Source organism: Grammomys surdaster, unplaced genomic scaffold (genome assembly GCF_004785775.1).
Source record: "Grammomys surdaster isolate TR1022 unplaced genomic scaffold, NIH_TR_1.0 126131, whole genome shotgun sequence".
NCBI classification, from domain to species: domain Eukaryota; kingdom Metazoa; phylum Chordata; class Mammalia; order Rodentia; family Muridae; genus Grammomys; species Grammomys surdaster.
In genome coordinates this window covers 6,552,552-6,571,932 of record NW_021620939.1, presented here as the reverse complement: position 1 = coordinate 6,571,932, position 19,381 = coordinate 6,552,552, and the positions used below count along the sequence as shown (strand labels likewise).

General features: G+C 47.0%; 2 protein-coding genes across 8 annotated transcripts in view; one reads left to right on the top strand and one right to left on the bottom strand.

Annotated features, from left to right (window-relative positions):
* The window catches only part of Nicn1 (nicolin 1), a 20,942-nt gene extending 9,453 nt beyond the window's left edge, over positions 1 to 11,489 (bottom strand). For 2 of the 4 annotated variants that reach the window (XM_028756807.1, XM_028756809.1), the window contains exons 1-2: positions 11,378 to 11,434; positions 7,716 to 7,794 (exon numbers count right to left, since the gene is read on the bottom strand). The gene's annotated coding sequence lies outside the window, so the exon portion shown is untranslated. Of the gene's footprint in view, positions 1 to 7,715; positions 7,795 to 11,377 lie in introns of all 4 variants that reach the window. The other 2 variants (XM_028756810.1, XM_028756808.1) reach the window with 2 other exon arrangements.
* A 7,131-nt stretch (positions 11,490 to 18,620) lies between these two features.
* Dag1 (dystroglycan 1) overlaps positions 18,621 to 19,381 on the top strand; it is a 57,325-nt gene continuing 56,564 nt past the window's right edge. For 2 of the 4 annotated variants that reach the window (XM_028756665.1, XM_028756663.1), the window contains exon 1: positions 18,657 to 18,954. The gene's annotated coding sequence lies outside the window, so the exon portion shown is untranslated. Of the gene's footprint in view, positions 18,955 to 19,381 lie in introns of all 4 variants that reach the window. The other 2 variants (XM_028756666.1, XM_028756664.1) reach the window with 2 other exon arrangements.

Sequence of the window (19,381 nt, the reverse complement as noted above, 5' to 3'; positions counted from 1 at the left end):
GAAGAAGAGGAAGAAGAGGAAGAAGAGGAAGAAGAGGAAGAAGAGGAAGAAGAGGAAGAAGAGGAAGAAGAGGAAGAAGAGGAAGAAGAGGAAGAAGAGGAAGAAGAGGAAGAAGAGGAAGAAGAGGAAGAAGAGGAAGAAGAAGAAAGCCTACACTACCAGGTGGTGGCCCATGCTTTTAATCCCAGCACTTGGGAGGCAGAGGCAGGTGGATTTCTGAGTTCCAGGCCAGGCTAGCCTGGTCTACAGAGTGAGTTCCAGGACAGCCAGGGCTATACAGAGAAACCTTGTCTCGAAAAAAACCAAAAAAAAAAAAAAAAGAAAGAAAAAAAAAGAATCATTTCTTATTGAGAAACCTATTAGTTGTCAAAAACAGCAGAATGTGTTATGAATTCTGGGGATGGTTGCCTGAAAGCTTATCCTTTAACCTTGGCTAGCCTTACATAATGTCCTTTAGGTTCAAGCCTTTTTGTTTTCATTTTGTCTGCTTTTGCAACAGGGTCTTGTGACGCCCAGGCTGGCCTCAGACTCTCTATGAAGTCAGTGTGGGCCTTGATCTCCTAACTCCCTTGCCTCCCAGAATGAAGGACTACACCTGTGTAACACCGTCCTCAACCCTTGGGCTTGCTGCTGCTTTCTTTTGTTTGTTTGTTTGTTTTTTTGATTGCTGCTCTTTCTTTCTTTTAAAAATATATTTATTTTCATGAGCACCACATGCACGCTTGATGCCTGAGGAAGCCAGAAGAGAGTATCAGATCCCTCAGAACTGGAGCTCCTGAGCCACCTGTGGGTGGTGGGAGTCGAACCCTGGTCAGTCCACCCATTGCTCTTTATTACTGAGTCATCTCTTTAACCTTTGGTTTTTATGTTGTTGTTGTTTTGTTTGGTTTTTTAAAAGATTTGTTTATTTATTTTATGTATGTGAGTACACTGTCTGCTGTCTTCACACACCTGGCAGAGGGCATCAGATCCCATTACAGAAGGTTGTGAGCCACCATGTGGTTGCTCCCATTTGAACTCAGGATCTCTGAAAGAACAGCCAGTGCTCTTAACCTCTGAGCCAGCTCTTCAAACCTCAACCTTTGTTTTTTAATTTTTGTTTTGTTATTTCTTCTCTCTCTCTCTCTCTCTCTCTCTCTCTCTCTCTCTCTCTCTCTCATACAATGGAGGTCTTTGCTTGCCATGTTGCACACGTGGAGGTCAGAGGACGGTTTATAGGAGTTGATGCTCTCCTACCCTGTGGGTCCAAGGATTGAACTCAGATCGTCAGGGTTGGCCACAGGAGTCTAACACTGGGTCACCTCACTGATCACCTTTGTCTTTGAGACAATGTCTTGCTAATTAACCCTGTCTGGTCTGAAACTCAAGTCGATCCTTCTGAGAACTAGGAATTATAGATTATAGCATGTCTGTCTCTGCTGTACTGTTCAACTGCCCCCCCCCCGCAAAATGCTAAGGATTAAAAAGAACAGCCGTGCACATGCTAGACAAACGTTTTACTATTCAGCAAAATACTCACAAAGTGTGCTCTAAGATGGGAAGACATCCTCACAGACTGATCAGCAGCTCCTAGGAAACACTACAGTTCCAATCAGTTTTGTGAGAAAGATTATATTTTTTAATTTTTTTTTTACTTTTTTCTATTGCTTTCCCAGACACTGAATTAGCTTAATGGTATTTCAAGAATTTGGATAAAGTAAGGTATGTTGAATGAATGACAGTCATAAGCACCTCCTGAGCCCAAAAGATCTCAGTAGAGGGAAGGAGGGGGCATCTGTTTGGGATTAGCCTATCTTAGCCCCACCCTCTTGGCAAAAGAATGGACATTGTCTTTATGGTGGGTGTAGAGTCCTAAGTTGGCGAAAGATGATTTTTTTTTTATTTTTAAGTGACAGAAACTCAAACTCAAGTTCCTTTGCATGCTGGGTAAGCACGGTTCTCCTAGGCCCCAGCACTGCTGGCCTCATATGGGTGGACAGAAAACAGGTGAGCAGAAGATACTGTCGGTAACGTGGGTGTGAGTAGCACAGCCCAGCACTAACATGTGTAGGCCTATGTGTTCACAGAGTTTGAAATTCAGTATTTATTTGTAGGATTATAGCTCGGTACCACGTATGCAGTACCCTTGGAGGACAGAAGAGGGCACCAGATCCCTTGGAACCGGTGTTATACAGACCGTTGTGAGCCACCGTGTGGATCTCTGGAAGAGCAGTCAGTGCGTAACTGCTTAGTTATCTCTTTAGCCCAGATATTAAGCTTTAAAAATTACTTACTTAAATTTCTTATTTTCTTGCTAGGCAGTGATGGACCACATCTTTAATCCCAGCACTTGGGAGGCAGAAGCAGGCAAATCTCTGTAAATTCAAGGCAAGCCTGGTCTACAGAACAAGTTCCAGGGCAGCCAGAACTACACAGAGAAACCCTGTCTTGAAGGGTATGTGTGTGTTATTTTCTTAATTGTTCTATTTTACATGTATAATTGTTTCGCCTGTATGTATGTATGCATGTATGAGCACCACATATGTGCCTAATTGTGAACGGTTGAAACCCACCATATGGGTTCTAGGAACTGAACCATGCCCTCTACAAGAACAGCAGGAGCTCTTAGTGAACTGTCTCTCAAGACTCCTTAAGATTTGTTTATATCAAGGCAGATAAGATGGCTCAGGAGTTAAAAGTGTATACTGCTCTTGCAGAGGACTGCAGTTCTGTTTCCAGCATCCACATTAAACATCATACAGTTATCTATAACTCTAGCTTCAGGGGATCGAAAGCCCCCCCCCATGTGTCCGTGGGCACCTGCAGTCACACATGCATAACCTCAAACCAGAGGCACACGTATATAACATAATCTTTTAAAGATTTATTGACACCATCTTCTCTACATAGCCCTGGCTGCCCTGGAATTCACTATGTAATCCAAGCTGGCCTCAAACTCATAGAGATCCACCTGTCTTTGTCTCCCAAGTGCTGAGGTTAAAGCACCACCTATCTTTTTTAAACCCTTTCTTGTTTAATTAATTTACTTTACACCTGCATGGCATTAGAGTGCATTAGATCCCTTTGTCGATGGTCATGAGCCACCATGTGGTTGCTGGGAATTGAACTCAGGACCTCTGGAAGAGTAGTCAGTGCCCTTAACCACTGAGCCATCTCTCCAGCCCACTCTCCAGATCTTATTGTGTGTGTGTGTGTGTCTATATGTGTGTGTCTGTGTGTGTGTGATACATGTGTGGGGATGCATGCTACAGAGTGTGAACAGAGGTCAGAGTATTTCCTAGTTTGCAGACATGCCCACCAGCCATACTGATGGAGGCCATTCTTCAGGTGAGATTCATTCTTCCCAAGTGTGCCAAATTGACAACCAAGATTAGCCATCACAAAGGACAACTTCGTAGTGTGGGCATTCTCCTTCCACATTTACAAGGGTTTGGGGTCAAACTCAGGTCACCAAATCTGTGTAGCCATGTCACTGAACTAAAGTTTTAGGGTTTCCCCCCATTTGTTTTATGTTTATAGTGTTGTGCCTGCATGTGTATTTGTGTACCACATGCATGACAGGTCCAAGGGGATCAGAAGAGGACATTGAATCCCTTGGAACTGAAGTTAGAGAAAGTTGTTAGCCACCATGTGGTGCCAGGAATAGAAAGAGTCTTCTGGAAGAACCATAAATGTTCTCAACTGATGAGCCATCTCTAGAGCCCCATAGAATTTTGTTTTTTTGAGGCAAGATCATATGTAGCTCATGCTGGCCTCAAACTCCTGAGGCCTGTGCCACCACACCTGGTTCTCTCTCTTTCTCTCTCCTCTTCATTTATGATGCTAAGGACTGAACCTAGGACTGACTGGTTTAGGCCTACTAGACACTCTACCATTGGGCTGAATCCCTAGCCTTGGTTTGTGTGTGTGTGTGTGTGTGTGTGTGGGTGTAGTGTGGTGTGTGGCGTGTGTGCATGTATGTTTGTGTGTGTGATGATTGTGTATGTGTGTGGTATAGTGTCTGTGTGTGAGAGAGAGTGAGACAGACAGAGGGGAAAGAGAGAGAGAGAGAGAGAGAGAGAGAGAGAGAGAGAGAGAGAGAGAAGAGAGACTTCTGTAGTCTAGGCTAGCCTTGAACTTGCTTTTCTGAGACAGGGTCTTGCCATATAGCCTAGACTTGATAACTTGATGTTGTCGTCATGTCTCAGCCTGCCAAGAGCTGAGCTTGCAGGCATAGGCCACTGCTCCGGCACCCTCTTATTTGTTATTTGTCTTACAGTGCTAGGGCTCAAACTCATGGCCATTCTATTCAGCTGTCTCCAGTAGGCTGGTGTGAGGTAGCACCGTGGAAAAGTGGAGCAAGCGGCTCCCTTGAGGCTCTCCTAGCCTAATCCCATAGGCTCTGGAGGGCAGTGCGAGTCAAAGTGGCCAGGAGGAGGCCCTTGACTCATAGCCAGTTGGGACTGAACCAACATGGAATTTCCCTAACCTTAGAGGGCCTTAAGGCTGGAATCCCTACAAGTTAAATATGTAAGACATACAAAGACTCTTTTAAATTACAGGCTTATAGGCAAGATAATATATAGAAAGTTTTTTTTTTCTGTGAAAATTGTCAATAGCTTTTTCAGATTGTGCAAGTAAAGAAGGCTGGAGGAGGAGCCTTCTCTGATCACGAAATCCCTTCCCAGGCTCTGTCTCTAAACACCACGCTGCCTTCCCAAACGTTGGCCGACAGCCCTAGCATCTCCCTGGGGATTGCTGTGGAATACTCAGCTGTTCCCACCCTGGTCTCCGTGTGTCTAATCAGAAAAGACAGGAAACAAGATTTTCTCTAATTCTTTGGGGGGGGGGGAAGCTGGGAGAGGTAGGGGCTTGGAGAAGCTTCCTGCAGCTGTTGGGAACAGGAAGCCAAAGAGTGTTTGTATGTCCCTGGTTTTCTGGGGACCCACGTCTTGCCATCAAAGTCTTGGGGCTCCTTTTTTTCCTCTACAGGACAGGGACTTCCAATTTACCCTTGGTTGTCCTGGAACTTGTTATGTAGACAAGACTGGCCTCAAACTCACAGAGATCCCCCTGTCCCAGCCTGCAGAATGCTGGAATTGAAGGCATGTGCTACCATGCTTGGATCTTTGGTATTTCCATCAAAACAAGTTTGTTGTTGTTGTTGTTGTTTTGTTTTTTTAAGATTTATTTCTTTTTACTTCATGTCGTCAAGTGTTTTGCCTGCATAATATGTATTTGTATCACTTGCATGCAGTCCCTTGGGAGGCCAGAAGAGGGGGCTAGATTCCCCTGAAACTGGAGTTACAAAGGGTTGTGAGGCACCACATGGATACTGGAATTGAACCTGGGTCCTTTGCATGAGCAGTAAGTGCTCTTAACCACTGAGCTATCTCTCCAGCCTCTCTGGGTTCCATTTTGGCTTTTACTAACCACATGTTTTATCTCCTTATAAGAGAAATCCAGAATGAAGGTAACTTTGGTATCAGACAGTGCAAGACCCAGCTGGCTATTTTCTTCAAATCTGTTATTCACAAGTTTCAGCAAATCTTGGTTGCCTCATTTGATGACTGCTTGAGCAATTGATCAGTCACCTCTGCCCCATTTGTGTCCTTTTGGGTTGGACATGTCCTGTTACCACTGAACCCCTTCTGGGAATTCACCAAGCTAGCAGGAAATTCAGATTGACCCACAGGCTCAGCCACCATGACCTCTCCTCTAGATGAGCTCATCCAGCCCCTGGTTTCCTGGGGGTATATTTCCCTATCCAGGCAGGGAAACGCGGAAGTGCAAACTTCTTACCTTCGAGGACTGTGACTTTCACTTCTCTGCCTTTGGCATTCTTGCATGACTGACAATGTCACAATGGAGTAAATGGCTTAGTAAACAGCTTTATCGTTTGTCTACTGTCCTAGTTCCTTGAATATACTCTTTCTTTCTCTCTTTTTCTTTCTTTTTCTTTCTTTTTCTGTTTTTTTTTTTTTTTTTTTTTTGCGCTGAGGCTGAACCTAGGACCTTGAGCTTGCTAGGCAATAGCTCTTGAGGTAGGATTTCATGTGGTCCAGGCAGGCCTTAAACTTTTTTTTTTAATGTTACTTAATTATTTTTCATGTGTATATTTTCATATGTATGTCTGCATGTATGTCTGAGCACCATATTCCTTCCTGGTGCCTAGGGAGACCAGAAGAGAGCACTGGATCCCCTGGAACTGGAGTTACAGATAGTTGTGAACTGGGACTCAAATCCAGATCCTCTGGAAAAGCAGAAATTGTTGCGCCATCTCTCCAGCCCCAGACCTTGAACTTTCTGTGTATGGGATGATGACCTTGAACTTCTGATCTTCCTGTGTCCCCTAAGTGCTAAGATTACAGACAAATGTCCCCACACCTGGTTTCCAGTGTTGGAGATCAAAACCAGGGCCTCAGTGCCATTAGGCAAGCACTCTACCTGAAATGGCAACCACAGTCCCTCTCCCCTGCCTCCTCTTTATTTCAGAAAAGGTTTCACTATGTGGCCCTGGGCAGCCTGGAACTTGCTGTATAAAACAATAATCTGGGGGTGGGGGTAGGGGTGGAGGTGGGGATAGAACAGCTCAGCAGTTAAGAGCACTGATTGTTCTTCCAGTACCTACACAGCACCTCACAACTGTCTGTAACTCCAGTTCCAGGGAACCTGACACCCTCAAATATGTAGGCAAAACACCAATGCAAATAAAAAAAAAAGAAAAGCAAACAAAGAATGAGAGAAGCCTCAAGCTCTAGCAATTCTACTTCTGCCTCTCTAGGGCTGGGACTCTAGGCCTGAACCACTATTCTTAGTTCTCAAATTATAGGTACTGATCACTTTAAGGCAGATCCTTATAGGCCAACAACATAGGACAGGGTGAGTGAGGACTTCAATTTATTCTGTTGGCGTGTAGAAGTCACAGAGCAAGTATGTGCTTATGGAGTGTGGGCTGTAAAATGTCAGCCAGACATTTACAAACATTTCCTCAGTCAACCAAAGGTTCATTATTTACTTGTATTGGAGACTGAACCCAGCACCTCATATATTCTAAGAACTTTCTCTACCACTGAGATAATCCAGCTCTCTATTCCAGCTTTAATTGGGCGTATTAGAAATGACAGACTGCCTTGTGGTGGTGGCCAACATCTTTAATTCCAGCACTCTGGAGGAAGAGGCAGGAAGATCTCTGTGTGTTCGGTCTAAAGACAAAGTTCAAGGATAGCCAGGGATATGCAGAGAACTCCTGTTTCAAACAATAACAACAACAACAAAAAATAAGAAGACGAAGAGAAAGAAGAGGAGGAGGAGGAGGAAGAAGAAGAAGAGGAGGAGGAGGAGGAGAAAGAGGAAGAAGAAATGGCAGATATATTCTGCAGTCTTGACACTTGGAGCAAATGCAGACAAGTGCCACAAGTTTGAAGCTAGCATGGCCTATTGAGTTCCAAGCCCAGGCAGAGCAATACAGTGACAGGCAAATAAGAAATAAACAGCTGGGCGGTGGTGGCACACACCTTTAATCCCAGCACTAGGGAGGCAGAGGCAGGAGGATTTCTGAGTTCGAGGCCAGCCTGGTCTACAGAGTGAGTTCCAGGACTGCCAGGGCTACACAAAGAAACCCTGTCTCGAAAAACCCAAATAAATAAATAAATAAATAAATAAAAATAAAATAAAATAAAAATAAAATTAAAAAATCAGGCTGCAAAGATGTCTCAGCCCTTTATACTACTTACTGCATTTGGAAAGGACCTGATTCACTTCCCAGCATCCATGTTGGGCAACCCACAGTCAGCTCCAGGGAGATCTGAGTCCCTGGCCAGACACAGACACATACATATGATTAAAAATGATAAACTTAGGGCTGGAGAGATGGCTCTGTGCTTAAGAGCACTGGCTGCTCTTCCAGAGGACCTGGGTTTAATTCCCAGCAACTACATGGCAGCTCACAACTGTCTTTAATCCAACACCTTTACACAGACATACATGCAATTCAAATGAAATAAAGATAAATAAATTAAAAATAAAATTAAATCTTAAAACAAGCAAGCAAACAAACAAACAAACAAACAAAAAAACAAAAAGAGAACTCTCAAGGGATAGATCTACCTACCTCTAGGCACTAGAGGTTCACAGGATAGGGAGAAAACAAACCGACTCCAGTTCTCCAGTATGTTTTAGAAATAAATCTTAAACCACAGATAGCAATACAACGTGCTAAGTAGGTGTCCGGAGCGGGGGACGGGTCAAAAACAGAGACAAGGAACAAGCTGAGAGTGAGATAGGTCAAGTGGCAAAGAATGTCGTGGGCAGAAGGGTCAGCATGTGGGAAGGCTTGAAGGAAGCTGGCGGATGCTTGGCATGTTTGCAAGCAAACTTAGAGGTCCCTTGTGACTGGGGTATCTGAGGAGCTATGTGGCTTGCTTGCGTGGTATGCAAAGGAAAGCCCAAGGAGCCCGGCCTAGGTGTTGAGAGAGTATAGACCGGGCATTCAGGAAGATAGAAAAGGTGGAGGTGGGGGTGTTTAGGGAAAGTGAAGAGGAAAGGGAAAGTGATCAGGCAGGTGGGGGGGGGGGCCCAGGGGAGGGGGGAGGGACTTGTCCCCAGGCGTGTGTGTTGGGTGTTGTCCTCTGTCAGCTGGAGGTCAGGAAGAACTCTGGGCAGAGAAGGATCATGGGTAGATTTGAGTTTGGAAAGTCAAAACTCTTTTACCACCTTGGGGTTGGATTATCAAGGTACTGAAAGCGGAGACCAGAACAGCCCTGCAGCCTCTCCCCGCTGGGGGACATTGTACTTCTGTGTGAGAATTGATCAGAAGGAAGACCTGGCCACAGGAAGACAAGAGGGGAATGCCGAGTAGGGCTGGCACCTAACTTCCATGCTGATAAGAGGCAGGCAACCTTGGGCCTTGTGGAGAGCAGTCGCAGCTGTTGCTCCTGGCAAGGGTGTAGGCATCCCACAGCTGCGGTTGCTCATGGATGCCAGGGTCACCATGATTTGGGGCCAAGGACATATGAAAGGAGGGGCCATTGGTGGGCCAGCCGAGAAGTCAAGGCGTGGAAAGGAAGTTTTCGCAGCTCAGCTAGGGGCAATGCCCCACAAGGAGCCAGCTGTTCAGGAACAGCTGCACAGAGGGGGGAGGGGATGGGCAGTAACAGGTGACTGTCCTCTACTGCAAAGCGTGGGAAAGAACTAGTGGGAAGGAGAGGATAGGGGATTGGAGAGACCTTGGAAAAAATGCATGGAAAGTTCTATATACCACAGATCTGGAGTCTTGCTTGGTGGGCATGCTTGTAATTGAAGGGAAGGCAGAGGCAGGAAAATTGCTGTAAATTCCAGGCTACCCTGATCTACAAGATGAATTTCAGGACACCTAGCCCCTACCTATATAATGTAGATCCTGTCTCAATGAGTGACAAGTATGGAAGAAGAGAAAGAGGAGGTAAAGAAATAATTCATTAAACTCATTTGCGTGTGTGCGTGCACACACACACACACTTGGGAGGAATGAGAGAGTAATTTGAGATGAATACCAAAATACATTATATACATATATGAAAATTACACGACAAAGCCCATTGTTACGTACAATCTATCTATAGTAATAAAAAACTTAAAAAAGAAAAGGGAAAAAAAGACCTGCAGGGGTCCTCATTCAAACTCAGCTGGAATCCCTCAGGGAGGAAAAGCTGAGGTTAGGAGTGGGGACCAAGGAAGAAAACTAGGTTCGTTTTTCTCTATTCCAAGAGCTTTCCCAGAGACAAGGATTTTGGGAGGTACTACCTTCCCGGAACCCCCCTCAGAGTCTCCTTCACCTCCCGGGGGTCCATTTCCTGCTCTCCCATCCGCTTCTCCTTGTTTACTGACTACTACCCCTTGGTCCTCCTCAAAAGGGAACCAAACAGACCTTGGAATTCCAAGGGCCCTTAAGAAGCTCTGATCCATAAGGGTGCCAGAGAAAGGAGTTTGGTTACCCAAGGTTGCCAAGTCTGTCTTTGCACACTTAGTTTTTGGTGTCTGGTCCCTAGGCCTCCAGTGCATACTCATTGGCTATAAAAGTAAGTGGTCTCAGACTTCCTGAGATTTTGCCTCATGTGAATATAAGGACTTTTATTGGAAGCAGGTTTGGTCCGGAGGTGGTAGGTGTAGCAAGGTGGCCGGTGAATCCCCATTTTTCTGTTCACTGTAAATGCTATGGCTTCAGTGCCTTACCTTGAACCAAGTGGCCCAGAGGTCAGCTGAGGCCAGCCCTTCTCTCTGGTATCCTTTCAATGTGAGAGGTACAGCTGTGAGGACCTGGGTCCGGGGCCCAGAATATTCCTTTGGGAGCAGGCTTCTCTATTCTCCCATGTCCTCATGTTTTGGACCAGCTGCCATAAACCCTCAAATGCCTAGGGCGCGGAGATGATGAAACAGTTCGTTTCACCTTTTCTGGAAAACCCCTTCATCGACCATGAATGGATCTTTGTATGCCCATGGGGACTTGGCAACACTTCTGTAGAGAGTTACCACCATGCAGGTAGTAAGACCTGTTCTCCATGCCCCATCTCCCACAACCTGGAATCCTGGTTGCCAGCCCTTCTGTTTCAAAGCCTTCCTACTCCCTGGGGTTCCTTGGCCTGTCCAGCCTAAAGGACCCTATCTAATAGATGTAGCACACTCCCTGGGAGTCATATTTATTCACAGGGAACCTAGCCAGGACTTTGGTCCACTTTGGGTAGGGCTAGCAGCAGCTGCTGGAGTGACCTTTGTGTGCCACTAGCCTTAAGTAAGCAGAGCTCTGGCAGAGGGAGATGTGGGAGGTTTCCTGCAGCCAGGTGGCCCTACACTCATCCAGAGGGGCTCCTCTGTGTCTGTGTTTGTCAGCAGCCCTGAGGCAGTTGGGTGAAGAATATTCTGGAGCCCACCTCAGAGCAGCAACCACACTATTCTTCATTCTTTTCCTGACTCCTGAGATTGCCCAGTGAACAACCTGGACCCACCTAGTTAGAAAGGGTCCAGCACAGCCAATAGGTATGCACGGGAGGCCTAGGGACCACACACCAAAACCAAAGTGTGCAAAGGGAGACTTGGCAACCTTGGGTAGGACAAGAGGTTCAGATCTCCCCTGAAGCTGTGCATACCAGGAGTTGCCCAAGTCCAAAGGAGACCTTCCTCCTACTGCAGGGACATCCCTTCCTGCTCAATTTTTCTCCCCCAAGGCCTGGAAGCAGACACTCCACATTCCAGTGAAGAGAGAGTCAGGGAAAGTGATGCATTTTCTCTCTAAATGCTTGTTCTGACTTGACTCCCAAGATGCCTGATGCCCCACCTCTTCATGACCCCCTTCTTTGCCCCCACCCAGCCTGCTGTCCTTCCTCACCCTCCCGTGTTTTCTCACCTGTCTTTTTTGACCTACCAGGAGGAGGAGGGGCTGGCTGGGGGCCAGATGCTGCCCCCTCATCTTACTGCATTCCTTTCCTGAAGCCTGAAGGCATCTTTCCCTCCTGGTGCCCCTTGGTCTGCAATCCTTCAATCCACCTGGCAAACCTCAGCCTGGCTAAAGGTTAAAGGGCGCCTTGGAGCCTCAGAGCTTGTTTTTCCTTCTATTGCTCTTGCCCTGTCTTTTTCTTTCTTTCTTTAGTGCGCGTGCGTGCGTGCGTGTGTGTGTGTTTGTAGGTCAGAGGACAACTTGCTAGAATTGATTCTGCTTTCTGCTATGTAGCTCTTTAGGATTGAAGTCAGGTTGTCCGGTTTGGTGACAAGTGCCCATACCCGCCCAGTAATCTTCTTGCCCAGATGCCACTAAGAGACCTTTGACCTGCCTGTGACTGTGGTCATTCCATAAGCGTGTTACACTCTTTCCCTAAAAAACTCCAGGACGGGCCGGGCGGTGGTGGCGCACGCCTTTAATCCCAGCACTCGGGAGGGAGGCAGAGGCAGGCGGATTTCTGAGTTCGAGGCCAGCCTGGTCTACAGAGTGAGTTCCAGGACAGCCCGGGCTATACAGAGAAACCCTGTCTCGAAAAACAAAAAACAAACAAACAAACAAAAAAAACTCCAGGACGTTCTCTGTCACCTTCTGCAGGTTCTCTGTCTTCCAACAGATGCCTTCCCATCGCTAAACAAGACTACAGACAGCTAAAAACAGCGGAGAAAGGTAAAGAAGTAGTTGTCCCTAGAGATGAGCCTTCTAACTGGTTATTCACTATCAAATGGTCAATCCTGAAATCATGTACATATAAGCAATGCTAAACAGACTCAACAGGTTGCATTTATATGTTTATGGGGTTTATACTTACATTACATGTAAAAAAAAAAAATAAAGAAAAAGAAGCCAGAAGACTGAGGGGCTCAGCAGTTAAAAAAGCACTGGCTGCGCTTCTGGAAGAGCGGGGTTCAATTCCCAGTAACCATATGACAGATCACCACTGTAACTCCAGGTCCAGGAGAGCTGACACCTTCACACAGGCATACATACAGGTAAAACACCAATGCACATGAAATAAAAATAATTAAAAATAAAAAATAATAAAAAAGAAAGAGAGAGAAAGACCAGGAATTTGAGAGAGGGGAAGAGTTGGAAGCAGGAAAGGGAAAGGATAAAATTACATAACTAGGGGCTGGAGAGATGGCTCAGCGGTTAAGAGCACTGACTGCTCTTCCAGAGGTCCTGAGTTCAAATCCCAGCAACCACATGGTGGCTCACAACCACCCATAATGAGATTGGATGCCCTCTTCTGGTGTGTCTGAAGACAGCTACAGTGTACTCATATACTTAAAATAAATAAATAAATCTAAAAAAAAAAATTACATAACTATATTTTTATTAAAAAAATAAACAAACACACGAATAAGATAGTTTCCCTAATGCTCTCACATAGCTGACCTGGCCATTTGCTGGCCTCCCATCTGCTTTGTCACTACTTGAGTGCTAAATTTATATTTGCTATTTGTTAATTCACTTATTTATGAGACAGGATCTCCTTACTGTGTAGCCTTGGCTGGCCTGGAACTTGCTACATAGACCAGGCTAGCTTTGAACTAATAGAGATCCATCTGTCTCTGCCCTTTGAGTGCTGGAATTAAATGCATGCACCAATGTGCCTAGTGTATTTTATTTATTTATTATCTATCTTATGTTAGGATTTGGGTTCCATAGGGCAGGGTTTCAGTTGTAGTGTTTCTGTTACACAAGTAACTCAATAAATAAGTGTGCATCTTTGAGTGTGTTGGGTCAGCTGTAAGCCCAATACACAGGAGGTAGAAAGAGGAGAACTTAGGACCTTTAGGCTAGCTTGGGCTACACAGTGACTTCTGAGCTGGCAAGGCTACATAAAGAGACCCATAACCAACCAAACAAACAAATAAAGCACATGTCTATGATTCCAGCGCTTAGAAGATGGGCGCTGAAGGATCGGTTCAGAGCCAGCCCGTTACGTAAAGAGTTCTACAAAAGACCTGATCCTATCTTTAAAAAAAAGTTTGGATTAAACAGTACATAAATGGATGTTTCACCCTGGCCAGGCCCTTGACTCATCCGCATACATGGTCTTCTGTATTTTCAGTGAGCAGATAGGGTCACAGGCCACGCATGCAGTCACTTGAGGATGAGGTGGCTAAATGGCTCAGAACAAAGTAACTTACACAATTATACATTGTGTCCTTACATGGATATACTGGAAGGCTCGTGATGAGTGAAAATTCCTCCTCCTCTCCCCCAACAATGCTGGAGATAACATTCATTGGTTTTGTGGGTTTTTTTTTTCTTTTTCTTTTATTTCTTGTGTAACCAAGCTGGACTCAAGCTTGATGTGTAGTTGAAACTGCTGGTCTTGAATTCCTGATCTTCCTGCTTTCGCCTCTCATGTACTGGGATTATATCTGACCTCTGACCTCACCAGAGTGTTCCAGTGCATATACAAATAATGCACATACCCACACAAATATGCATATATATCATAACACGGACATACATAGAGGAACACACAGAGATGGCTGAAGGGAGCCATGTATGGTAGCATGTGGCTATAGTCTCAAAACAGCTCCAGAATTCCAGTGTAGGCAGGACAATACAGAGAGACTCTCTACTGGGGGCGCACTGGGGATAGCTAGGCAGAAACAACCACCACAAAAGCAGATATCTGAAGGAGTCCTTCTCATCTGACTCATAAATGCTGAAGATTCCCAGACTAGGGACGTGAGACTTCCAGAAGCCATTCCCGTCAGCACACAGCCTAGGGGAAAGGCTATTTGCTTACTTATTCAATGCACAGTTTTCAGTGTTCCAAGGGCATACAGGCCAGTCTGAATAGTATATTAGAATTAGTAAATGCTGTATGACCCATCAATATCTCTGACATTGGTGTTCCCAAGAGGGGTGCTTAGGCCTAGGTCTCAGGCCAGCTCTGAGAGGGAGAGAGGTGTTGAACACACTTTAGGAGCATCTGAATGAGTCTAATTTATTTGGCTAAGTCTAGACTTAATCTGGTGTTTAGTCTGATGCTCAAGGATACAAGTCTAGTATTTTGGTAACAGCCACCCAAGTTGACCTTGAGGGAAGGAACTGCCTTATCCTGAAGCCAGCAGAGAGTGGAATGAGACCCAGGAGGCCAGTGGACAGTGTGTGCACAGGGGGATGAATCAAACCACAGTCACCCTTGCCGTGGGGTTCCTGCTGCATGAGAACTTTACATCCAATCATGGCTCAGCGGAGAGGAAGAAGGCTTGTGCCACCCATGTGGCTGGGGCTGGAGAGATAGCTCAGCAGTTAAGAGCACTGGGTACTTTTCAGGAGGACTCAAGTTTGAGTCCCAGAGCCCACAGTGATCAACAATCATCTGTAACTCCAGTTGCCTTGGTGCACAAAGTCACATGGTACACAAACATATATACAAGCAAAATATCATACACATAGAGTAAAAACAAATCTTAAAAAAAATTGAAAACGCTTGGTGGTCTGGTGTGGTGACTCACGCCTGTAATCTCAGTTCTGGGCAGGCTGAGGCATAAGAATTTTTCAAGAGACAGTTTGGGCTACATATGAGTTCCAGTGTAGCCTGAGCTATATAGAAAAGAAAAAAGAGAGAAAGGAAAAAAGGAAGGGAGAGAGAGAAGGAGGGAAGAAGGAAGAAAGGAAGGGAGAGAAAGTGAAGGAAAAGAAATGGAGTATGGAAATGCAGTGTCTTACAAGGGAAGAAAGAATTACTGCTGGGCAATCTGGCAGTGACTTTAAAACTTGCCTATTGGCAGTTTCTCTCAGATAAACTTATCAGCCCTTACTTTCTGCCCAAGCTGCAGGACAATTTGCCTACTGTTAAGTCCAAACAAAGGAGACCCTTCCCTTGCTCTGATGTGGCTGGATGGGTCTTCCAACCCACTGTTCCAGGCATGCTTGCTGGCCTGGCATGTGAGTGAGTAGTCTACCTTGGTCAGCACTAGCCTGGTCCTGCTCTGTCAGAAGAGGGAGAATTAGCCACAGGAGCCATACTCTTAGAGGATAGGGCACTGGTGCCTCAGGAACATGTCAGAATAAAAAGCCCTGGAATCCTAACCTTCGAGGAACGAGTGTCTGCTCCATGGGTGTTGACTGGTTTGGTCTGAGGGAGAACGAAGTTCTTAGCTTTAATAAATCATATTAGTCCCAAACAAACATGGGGACGTTTGACTTGCACAGGGCTAACACAGGGCTCATATCTTGGGAATGACTGCCAACCAGGAGGTAAAGGAGGCACAACCCAAGTTCTTCCTTCCAAACAGAAATTGAGATTTTATGTTTTTTTTTTTTTTTGGGGGGGGTGGAGGTGGTGATTTCATAGAACCTAATTTGACCTCAAACTTGCTATGTAGCCAATGCTGGGTTTTAAACTTTGATCTTCCTGCCTTTATTTTATTTTATAGACAGACTCTTGCTAGTTACAACTCAAAACAGAACCCCTACTATGTATAGCTCTACAGCTCTAATTAGGTGATGGTTATACTGTTAGGCCAAGCAAATTGTTAAGGACTCACATTTAAGTGGAAGAAACAAATCTTATAAAACTATCTTCCTCTTCCTGAAGTCTTAGGCAGGGGGTAGTTCTGAGAGGAGGAAGAGTTGTGGCTGAAAGGTTAGGGGTGCTGAGAGAAGACTGCCAGGTCTACCAGGTCTGAAGAGCCTCAGTCTCAGTCACTTGATCTCCTCTTGAGGCACGTATAACATGGGTCTTTGAACTCTTGGCTGCCTTCCTACTGTCTAGGCAGCTGAGTTACCTGGCTTGGGATGGCTGTCCCTGCTGGAGTTCCAAGGTTGAGTCACTGGGGACCTTTTGCTGAGCTCAAGAATTGAGTAGACTGTGGAGTTCCTAAAGAGGAGGAAGGCTTTAAACTATCAGAGCTAAGGGAAGTAACGGGGACTTAACGTTGTAGTCCTCATCCAGTCTAGAGGACCACGGAAAAAACTGTTCATCTTTCTCTTCAGTATAGAATGAGCTCTAATGATGGCTGTCAAGGGCCCAAAAGGATGGTGTTACCTTTTAGCAAGAACAGACTTCCTGTTTTCTAGGGCCTGAAAAAAAGGGGTGGGGTGGGGTAGGAAGAAACCTCAACTTCAAACAAAAACGAAGATAGCAAAGATGCTAAAAATGTAGGACTGCTTTGGGCTGGTGGTGGTGGGGGACATGGGTCGGATAAGCCATGCCAAGACGACTTGAGGAGAGGGAGTAGGAAATACCACGGCTGGGGGGGCTAGCATTCCAAATTTGGGAGGTAGGGATTGGAAGGCTTTGGTTGTGAAGACCTCAGGCAAACACTGGTGGTCATGTTTCTAGGACCAGGAAGGAACTTATCTCACCCTTAGGCACTTGCTAGTCAGGCAGAGAGCACATCCCTTCACCATAATGAGCACAGAACCCTGTGACCCTGGAAACTATTTGTGCCTCATTTAGCAAAAGCAATGCCAAAAAAGGGAGAAGAGGAGCAATTTGGAATCCACATGTGTTCAGTTAAGGTCTAAAATGTTGCTTCTACTTCTTTGCAAGTAGCAGTACTCCGGAGGTGTCCTTGATGCTGTATACTCTGCTGTTTTGTTTTGAAATTGCATCTTATTTATTTATTTAGAGACAGGGTTTCTCTGTGTAGCCTTGGCTGTTTTGGAACTCACTCTACAGACAAGGCTGGCCTTGAACTCAGAACTCAGAGATCCACCTGCCTCTGGCTCTCAAGTCCTGGGATCAGAGGAATAGGCCATCACCACCTGGCTTTTTACATCTTATTTATTGTGTGCGTTTTTATTGTACTTGGAGTTAAAGGACAACATGCCAGAGTTGGTTCTTTCCACCATGTGGGTCCTGGGGGTCAAACTTAGATCATCGGGCATTGTGGCAAATGACTTTACTGTTATCTCTCAGCCCCTTGATTAGTTTTTGAGACAAGGTATCACTCTATAGCCCAAGTTGGCCGGGGAAACTCATTATGGAACCTTGAGTGGCCTTCAATTTACAGCAAGCTTCAGCTTTATGAGTGTAAAGATTACAGATGGCAGCAACCAGGGCCAGCTCATTCTCAGCCTTTTTAAAATGGTACGATCTTAGATGTCAGAATTTGAGAAGCCATTAACTCTTCAGTTTATTAACACCTAAGGCATGATCTGTCATTGCTCTCCTGGATTTTAGTTCCTCTTCCTTTTCTAGGCTCTATATGAGCTAGTCACGTAAGTATTGAGAAATTGCAAACAGGTATTTGAGGTAAGGGCATTCATTCCTGAAAATTGCTTCTTGTAGACACTTCTGAAGAGAACTACCTGGCCTTTAGGCAGGAATCCCAGGCAGAGTAGCTGCCGGGTCTGTATTCAGAATGTGCTTACCGATAACAGTGTGTGTCTTAAACTCCAGCCTGGCTCTAGGCCAAAGAGGAATGGATTCATTCTAGCAGTGTGAGATCAGTTAGGAAGGGAGCAGAGCCCACCACAGTTCTGATTTCCACAGTTATTATCCACTGTCAGGTTTAGTAACTTGTCAAATCTCCAGTCTCTGGAGTTTGGGCCCTCTGGTGAGGCCCAGGAGAGCTAAGAGCTACTTTAGGACCCTCCATAAATGGGGAAGGCCAGATTCTAGCAGTAACCACCCATCTAAAGAATGTGGGCCACCGAGGGTGAGTGACCTGTGCTAGCGGGTCAGAGCTATTTTGAGCTCCAGAAGAGGCACTGGATTTTAGCTTTCTAAGGAGGGGGAGGGGAAGCCTGTTGTAGGGCAAGCACTAAAGAAATGGGTTACCTTCCTCTCCACTCACCCGGATCTGGCCTTAGTTTCTCCATTCTTATTAAGCATAGGGTAACAAGGTCTCTTCCTTTGCAATTGAGAGGGCGCTTCCTGGGTGTTTGAATGGTTTAGATACCGCTTGCTTTTTGCCCGAAGGAAATTAGGGGGCAGTTGTCTGGTGGCTTGCTGTGGCCGGACCGGTTCGCCGGCCTGTCCATACCTCGGTTTATTCTTCCGGAGAAGTTGGGAAGGGTGCCCCTCCCCCAGCGCAGCTAGCAAGAGCTCCCGGCTACCCGGACTGGCTAAGGCGTGTCCCGGGACCCACTTGGTCAACTTCGGGGGCGGGGTCTCTGCGTTGGGGCGTGGCTTTCAGGGCGGGGGCGTGACAGGCCAATGGGCAGAGAGGTGCGGGACGGGGCGGGGCCTGTGCGCGGGTGCGGCGCGCTGCGGGGCCAGCGACGCAGGCAGAAGCGGGCCGCGCGCTGAAGGCCAGTCGGCGCCTCTCAGAGTCGGACGTGGGATTGGCTGCGGCACTCGCGTGTCAGGCGGTTGCTAGGCTCCGGCCGCGCGCCCCGCCCTCGCGCTCGGCGCCCTCTCACCGCTCGGTACGTGATCGCGCGGAGGCTGCGGCGCGGCGCTCGCGCTCCTGGGGTTCGGGGGCGGCAGCGGCGGCAGCTTCGCGCGGAGTCCCCGGGGAGTGGCGGCGGTGTCCCTGGGCCCGGAGGAGGGAACACCTGCCGCGGTCCGCCCGTGGTGCTGGGTGAGTGCGCCGCCCGCCTCTGCCTCCCGGTGCCTGCCTGCTGGGGCCGCGATCCCGGCTGCAGCCGGCGGAGCCTTCCGCGGAACACCTGCTGCTGCTCCCTTTTGGCCCGGGGCGGGGACACAGCCACGGACGTCCTTGCGGTTGAGGAGGCGGCGCCGTCGTCCGTGCGGAGCCGCCCCTCGGCTCTCTGTCCGGTGGCTGAAGGCTCCAGGCCGGAGCTGTGCGCCGCGGCGACGGGCCAGGCCTCAGCCCCGGCCCGCGCTCCTGGGAACGCGGGGCCTGTGCATCGGCCGCGGGCGTGTGCGGCCTGCGGGCTGCCTCCGGGTTTCCAGTGGGGGTCGCGGCCCAGTTAGGCGGCATCTCTACTGTGGGGTTCCTGCCAGAGGCTGGGAAGGGCGCCGCCCCCGCCAAGAGCAGCTTTGAG